Below are 8,343 nucleotides of genomic sequence, written 5' to 3' on the forward strand. Positions count from 1 at the left end.
TGGTCCCAGAAGATTTGAACCTCTTTATTTGCATGACCGTGTGGAGAGATCTGAGTCAAATGAATAGCGAATCATTTTTCTTTTCTTTTCTTTTTTTTTTTGAAGTTCTTGCCTTAGGACATGTGCTCTCAACGAGGAGAGAGAGAAAGAAAAACAGAGAAAGGGGCCAGCAGGTGGCATGCTGGTTAAAGATGCTAGACTTTCACATGGCCAACCGTGGTTCAAATCCTGGACCTGGCAGCTTGCTTTCTCACTTTTCCCTCTCACTCTCTCTCATGTGTCCTATAACAAATTCAAAAACATAATAATAAATAAAATTAAATAGATAATTATTAAGGGATTTGCAGGTGGTGTGGTGGTTAAGGGTGCTGGACTCCCACATAGCTGACCATGGTTCAAGTCCCGGACCTGGCAGCTTGACTTCTCAATTTCCATGTCTCTTTCTCTCTCTCACTCTGTCCCTCTCTGGTCAAAATAAAAAATCAATCAATCAATTAATTAATTCTTTAAAAAATAGGTAATTATTTTTTTAAAAAGAAAAAAAAATAACAGAGACAGTGAGAAGGAAAGTGAGAAATCACTCTCCCAGGGGGAAAGGCCATGCCTCAATCTTTTCTCCTCCATTCTCCTCCTGGAATCTTGGGCTCTCACACACATGCTCCTAGCATGATTTTCAAGCCACCATGTCTGGGACTTGAACAGTCGTTGGCCATGTGGGAATCTAGCTATATAACCACTATGCCACCTACTGGCCCTGCAAACCATTTTCTTTTCTTTTTAGAGTTATTTATTTTATTTTATTTATTATTATTATTTTAATATGACCAGAGAGGGACAGAAGTGGGAAGGAATGAGACAGCAAGCCACCAGGTACAGGACTCAAACTAAGGTCAGCTGGTCAGCCATGTGGGAGTTCAGCACCTTAACCACCATGCCACCTGCTCCACCCACCCCAAACCATGGTCAAAATTCACCCCAGTACACTGACAAGAGCAAGAATCTCTCTTTTTTTTTTTTTTTTTTGCTGTAGGACACATGCACTCACCAGAGAGAGATGAGGCGGGGAGAAGTGAGGACACAAGTTGTAGGGTCCAGGACTCTAACCATGGTCAACAGTGGAGGAGTCCAGCGCCCTAACCACCACACCACCTGCCGGCCCTGTGAGAATCTTTTTTAAAAATTATGAGCAGTTTGGAACCAACTGGTGGCATGGTGGTTAGGGCGGCTGGACCCCACATGACTGACTGTGCAGTTCAAGTCCCAGACCTAGGCTTGAAAAATACTCTGGGTGTGTATACATGTGAGCAAGTGGACAGTGGAGGAGTCCAGCGCCCTAACCACCACACCACCTGCCGGCCCTGTGAGAATCTTTTTTAAAAATTATGAGCAGTTTGGAACCAACTGGTGGCATGGTGGTTAGGGCGGCTGGACCCCACATGACTGACTGTGCAGTTCAAGTCCCAGACCTAGGCTTGAAAAATACTCTGGGTGTGTATACATGTGAGCAAGTGGCTGAAATCACAAGAGGAGAATGGAGAAGGGATCACGGCATGGCCATCCCTCCTGGGAGTGCTTTCTCACTCTTCCTTTCCCTCTCTGCTTCTCTCTCTCAAAAGAGTGCACTCGCCCTGTAACAACCAAATATATATATATATATATATACACACATACAGTTTTAAAGAGAAATATGATACGCTTGTGGAACAGCCAAGTGAAGCCAGAAGGTATTTGAAAAACTAGGCCTAAAGACAGATCGTAACTGGAGATGAAAGATGTGCTAGTCATCAGTACAGAGATGGGGCTTGAAACTGTGACTGTGGATTAACCCAGGAGAGTGTGAAGAGCAGGATAAGAAGCAGGGATGTGCTGTTAAATATTTAACGATCATCCCTCCAGCTAGAAAAGGCCTGATTTGTAGCATTTGCTGATGTCTGTGGTGTAAATACTCCCACCATGATCAATTTTAAGCTACCACTTGTCATCACTGAGCACCGAGTTGTGAAGCAACACATTCGGTTTGTTCTTCTGAGCTGCTGCAAGCCGCTCCAGCACACCACTCAACTCGAGAGTGCCCTGCATGCAATTTTTTTCAAGTTAATTTAGTCATTTATTCCATGAGTGAAAGAGATGGAGGGACAGAGACAGAGACAGCAGCCCAATAGGGTCCTGATGTTGTGATCTACCCTCGTGTGTGTGCCCAGTGTACAAAGGGAAGCTTCTAGACACAAATCGCAAATCTTTCCATGCGGGTCAGCTTCAGAGTGTCACGTTTTATTGCTGTGCCATGACCCAACCCTTTCTTTCTTTCTTTCTTTCTTTCTTTTTTCTTTAAAGAATTATTTAACTTTTTTTTTTTCAATTTTGATCAGAGAGAGAAAGAGAGAGAGAGAAAGTGGGAAAGCAAGCCACCAGGTCCAGGACTTGAACCATGATCAGCCACGTGTGAGTCCAGCACCTTTAACCACCATGCCAGCTGCTGATCCCAACCCTTTCTTTCTTTTAAGTTTCTTTATTTCTTCCTTCCATGAGTGAGAGAGATGGAAAGAGACAGAGAGACAGACACTCCAAGCAGGGTCTTCACACCATGATCCCAGCTTCAGCCAGCCCCTGATCATGGGCAGACGCATGCCTGGCATGTTCAGGGGGCCTCCAGATGCCAACCTGAAACCTTCCTGTGTGTGTCGGCCTCACAGAGCATTGTGTTACTGCCCCATCCCCATTCGTGCCCCCACCTGCATACAATTCTAATATGAATATTTAAGAAAGGGACAGAGTAAGAGAAATCGTGAAAGAAAAAACCATTCTAGGAAACAGAGGAAAAAAAGGAATGTGAAGGAGGGAATTGTCAGCTTAGTCAGTTTATACACCTCCCTCAAGCAAAAAAAATCAAATAAGATGGAAACCAAATAGTGCCCGGGAACCAGCAGTTAGCGTAATGGCTACGTCACTGGACTCCCACGTAGTCGACTGCGGTTCGCGTCCCAGACCCGGTGGCTTACAACTCACGCCGGGTGTGTGTGCATGCGTGCCCAAGATCCCGAGAGGAGAATGGAGGAGATGGGATTGCGGTGTGACCATCCCCCCTGGGGGGTGATTTCTCGCTTTCTGTCTCTATGTCTCTGTCTGTCTGGCGAGTGCACTCGCCCTATTGCAAAAATCTCTCCAAAAAAAATAAACAAATAGTGCCCATTGGATTTAGCAGCCAAGAGGTCATTAGCATCCTTGATAAGATCAATTGTAATGACGTGGTAGGAATGCAAGATAATGATGGGCCTAAAAGTGAACAGTCAGATCAAATGTTGGAAACCGCAAGTGTAAATTCTTGGACACTGAGAATAGTCAGGCTGGATTCTATTTTCCAGCAGGAAGGAGAGCTGGATCAGTCATTCAAAACCATAATAGTACGGTCCTTTACTCCCCTGCCCTGTGCACACACATATAAATGCCTAGATTTCGTACTTCCATGCCTCTCACAACAGACCTCAAAGTCGTACCATTTCTCCAGAAGGCCTGGGAGAAGGTATTGAGTGTGTTCTGCATTGTGCTATGGTCACCTTGGTTAAGTGCAGCTCCCAGAATCCTTTGCTTTGCCTGTTCAAACTTAGAATTGGCCAAAAGAGTAACTTGAGTGGAATTTGGAAGGCAGATGAGACGCAGCACCTGTTCCCTCGGGAGATCAACAGTGAGCCCTCGTGAGCACATTCAGGTTTGGCAGGCCGCAGCCTCTTCATCGTCTTTCATTCTGCACCCAGCTCATCTTCCCAGCCGTTGACCTACGATCAACAGTAGCCCAGGTAAGCTACCAGGTGCACAGACACAGACCCACAGCTTCCCAAAGATCTCTCCACAGCCCACTCTCAGGCAGTCCCACTACCGCGACTGAATGGGGCTTGGCCTCAGATTTCTCTGCAGCTCCAACTGTCTACCCACCCAGTGCTTCAGACAGTGCTTTTGATCCTTCAGCTCCCCTCCCTTCAGGTCGCTGGTTCCTCTCACATCTGTGTAACATTTATAGTTCCTCAAAGAAATCCTTTATCTCCATAATGCTCTTGATTGCTCTGATTCCCAGACTGAACCCTGACTGGCACACGGATTGGTCTTGGGAGGAAAGTGCAGCCAGAGCAAAACCCAAATCACATGACTTTGGTTTTGGGAGTAGGCAATGGCTTGAGGCTGGAAAAGCAATAAGGAAACTGTTAGGGCAAAGGTTGAAAAACCATAGAAGGAATCTTAGGACAGGTTGGAAAGTGGTGAAAACTGCTACTGGGCCCAGTTGGGGGCATGGTGGTTAAGGGGGCTCAATCCCACAGGGCCAACTGTGTGGTTTGAGTCCCAGACCCAATGGCTTAAAAAACATGCCAGGTTAGCATAGTGATTAAAGCGCTGGACTCTCTCATGGCTAATCATGGTTCGAGTCCCAGATCTGGTGGCTTGCTTTCTCACTTTCTCCCTCTATCTGTCTGTTTCTCTCTGGTGAGTGCACGTGCCCTATAGCAAATTTTAAAATAATAATAATAAATAAAAATTATTCTTGTTTTTTTAAGAGAGGAGATTTTTGCTATAGGGTGAATGCACTTGCCAGAGAAACAGAGACAAAGAGAAAGCGAGAAATCACCCCCCGGGGGGATAGCCACACTGGAATCCCTTCTCCTCCATTCTCCTTCTGGGATCCTGGGCAAGGACACACACATGTCTGGTGCAAGGTTTTTGGAGTTTTCTTAAAGAATTACTTGTTATTGGGAACCAGCAGTTAGTGTAATGGCTATGTCGCTGGACTCCCACGTAGTCGACCGCGGTTCACGTCCTGGACCCGGTGGCTTAAAATTCATGCTGGGCGCGTGAGCGTGCGTGCCCAAGATCCCAAGAGGAGAATGGAGGAGAAGGGACTGGGGCGTGGCCATCCCCCCTGGAGGGGTGATTTCTTGCTTTCTGTCTCTGTCTCTCTCTGTCTGTCTGGCGAGCGCACGTGCCCTATAGTGAAAACCTCTCAAAAAAAAAAAAAAAGAAAGAAAGAAAAAAAAAAAGGATTACTTTTTATTTTAATTCCATTTTTTATTATTTTTAATTTGACCAGAGAGAGACAGAGAAAGGGAAAGGGAGAGAGCAAGCCGCCAGGTCTGGGATTCAAATCATAGTCTGCCATGTGGGAATCCAGTGCCTTAAACCCCCATGCCACCTGCCGCCCCTCAGCATGAGTATTAAGCTGCCAGGTCTAGGACTTGAACCGTGGCTGACTATATGGAATTCCAGTGATGTAACCATTATACAATCTGCTGGTCTCTAAATTAATTATTCTTAAAAATAAAATAAAATAAAATAAAAAGCCAGGTAAAAACCTGACAGGAGAATGGAAGAGAAGGGACTGTGGTGTGGCCTCCCCCGCAGAGGGTGCTTTCTCACTTTCTCTCTCTGTCTCTCTCATTCTCCAGTGAGCACATGTGCCCTATAGCAAATAACAAAAATAAATTGGGGGCAAGTAGGTGGCATAGAGGGTAAGGTGGCTGGATCCCATATGGCCAAATCATCTGATCAAGTCTCAATCCCGGCAGCTTGAAATCACAACAAATAAAAAGGTAAATAAATGTTTAAATAAATAAATAAATAAATAATCCTGAGAAGAGAATGGAGGAGAAAGGATTATGGCATGTCTATCCCCCTGGGAGGTGATTTCTTATTTTCTGTCCTTCTGTCTCTCTCTTTTTCTTCTGTGAACACACACACCCTAGAGCCAAAACTGAAAACAAACAAAAAATAAGTAAATAAACTGTTAAAAGCCCTGCCATTATGGGCTTGGAAATGGTGATATATGTTATAGAATAGTGAACCATTAGCCAAACTGTCACCTAGTAGCATGGAAGAGAGAAAAGTATACTGAATCTACTTTGGGATTTAACTATGATGATCTCCAAGCAGAATGTTGAAAGCACCAATTGGTTAGTCCTAGCTGCAAGTGACAGAGTACTGCAACAGAAGGGGGGTGTAGTGAGGGGTTGAATGTGGTGGTGGGGGATATGGTGCAACAGGAACTGTAGTTTGCACACAGAATTTAGAGCAACTTCAGTTCAATCAGAGAAATAAGATCAAGAGAACTATTGTACAATATGGTAATTAATCTATATATTATATTCCTGAAAATTGGTTAGAAAGTAGCTAGGGTTTTTTAGGTTTTCTGCGTTTTGTTTTGTTTTGTTTTGTTTTCTATATTTTTGTCAGGGCACCGTTTTGGTGGTTAGGGGCACTGGACTCCCACATGGCCAACCATGGTTCGAGTCCCAGACCTGGTGGCTTGCTTTCTCTCTCTCTCTCTCTCTCTCTCTTACTTTGGCTCTCTCTGGTCAAATTGAAATAAAATAAATGAGTAAATAAATAAAGTTAAATAAAATAATTTTTATAAAAAGAGCGAAAGAGAAATCACCTTCCAGGACGAATGGCCACTTGACAATCCCTTCTCCTCCAGTCTCTCCTTGGGATTTCCTTGGGATTACACACGTCTGATGTGATTTTCAAGCCACCAGGTCCAGGGCTCGAACTACCATTCCCATGTGGGAGTCCAGCGCCTTAACCACCATGTCACCTGCTGGTTGCAGTAAGAGAGTAGATTTTAAGTGTTCTCACCACTAAAAAAAAAAATAGTAAGTATAGAAAGTACTATGTATGTTAATTAGCTTAATTTAGCCATCCTTTAATGTGTATGTATTTTAAAACATGTTGTACACAATATGTATATACTATTTTTATTCGTCAATTCAAAAAAAAAGAGAGAGAGAGAGAAAGAAAGAGATTAGAGGAAACAGAAAATCCAGGACTTGCTTTCACAGAAAACTAAACTATTCTACATCTGCAACTGATCCAGACAGCAAAAGATTCTGAGTGAGGAATGGCCTCAGGGTAAAAACCAAATCAAAGGCTAGGCTCTAAGTCCCTTTGCTAAAATTTCAGAAACGTTGAAAGTGCTGCCTCTAGACTCTCAGTTAGACAAAAGGGCTTCTAGGATTCTTAAGGACATGGTCTTAAAGAGGATTAATCCCCAAATAGCTAGGAATAATCTAAAGGGTGGGCCTGTCTCAGAAAAAACTGTGGATGTGACTTCTGTCCAGTGGAGCGAACCATAAATCTGATACACAGAACATCTACGAAGTTGCTTAAGAAATGTGTATCGCTTTAGACCAAAAAAGAGATTGTCAAAATTGCAAAGTAAGCCACCAGGTCCGGGCAGCTTACTTTCTCACTTTCCCTCTCTCTACATATATCTCACTCTGTCCATCTCTGGTCAAATTTAAATAAATAAATAAATAAAGTTAAGCAAAATAATTATTTAAAAAAAAAAAAAAAACGCTAGGCATGTGCACACATGGACAGGACCTAGATGGGATAACAGTTGTTGGAAAGAAGGGCCAGCTTTGTAGCCTAGTGGTTAAGCAGCTGGATCTCTGGATCCTGTGGTTTGAATTCTAAATTACCAGCTTGAGAAATGTGCCAGGTGCATGTGCATATATGCCCAAAATCCTGAAGCGAGAAAGAAACGGAAGAGAAGAGACTGTGGCATGACCATGCCTAATCTGTGCTGGAGTGGGGGCTTCCTCTTTCCTCTTTCTGTCTCTCTGTCAAGCACACATGCCCTCTAGCAAAAAATAAAAATTATAGAAAAGAAGGAGACCAGCAGATGGCATAATGGCTATGTCATTGGACTCCGACATAGTTGACTGCAGTTCAAGTCCTGGATCCGGTGGCTTAAAACACACACCAGGCTCTTGTGTGTGTGTGCCTAGAATCCTAAGAGAAAAATGGAGGAGAAGGGATGTGGCATGGCCATTCTCTCTTGCGGGGTGATTTCTCACTTTCTGCCTCTCTATCTCTTTTGTCTCTTTGGTGAGTGCAAGCTCCCTATAGCAAAAATCTCTGTCTAAAAAAAAAAAAAATTACACACACACACACACACACATATATATATATGAAAGAGGATTACAGTATTGCCTGGTCCCACTGAGGCTCACTCCGTCCCTCCTATCTCATGTCGCTGGACTCCCATGTAGTTGACCGCAGTTCGCGTCCTGGACCCAGTGGCTTGAAACTCACGCCGGGCATGTGTGCATGCGTGCCCAAGATCCCAAGAGGAGAACAGAGGAGAAGGGATTGCGGCGTGGCCATCCCCCCAGGGGGTGATTTCTTGCTTTCTGTCTCTCTTTCTCTGTCTGCCTGGTGAGCGCATGTGCCCTATAGCAAAAACCTCTCCAAAAAAAAAGAAAGAAAAGAGAAAAGGAAAGGAAAGGTTTCTCAAAAATAGATTTATCACATAACTCAGAAATTCTACTATTGTGTGTATATATATATATATATATATAT

General features: G+C 43.9%; 1 long non-coding RNA gene across 2 annotated transcripts in view; it reads right to left on the reverse strand.

Annotated features, from left to right (window-relative positions):
• Positions 1–3,282: 3,282 nt before the first annotated feature.
• LOC106736296 (uncharacterized) overlaps positions 3,283–8,343 on the reverse strand; it is a 16,105-nt gene continuing 11,044 nt past the window's right edge. The window contains exons 1-2 of one of the 2 annotated variants that reach the window (XR_001371331.1): positions 3,931–4,212; positions 3,283–3,773 (exon numbers count right to left, since the gene is read on the reverse strand). This is a non-coding gene — a long non-coding RNA (uncharacterized LOC106736296). Of the gene's footprint in view, positions 3,774–3,930; positions 4,213–8,343 lie in introns of those variants that run through there. The other variant, XR_001371332.2, reaches the window with a different exon arrangement.

Source organism: Tupaia chinensis, unplaced genomic scaffold, assembly GCF_000334495.1.
Source record: "Tupaia chinensis unplaced genomic scaffold, TupChi_1.0 Scaffold000060_1, whole genome shotgun sequence".
Lineage (NCBI taxonomy): Eukaryota > Metazoa > Chordata > Mammalia > Scandentia > Tupaiidae > Tupaia > Tupaia belangeri.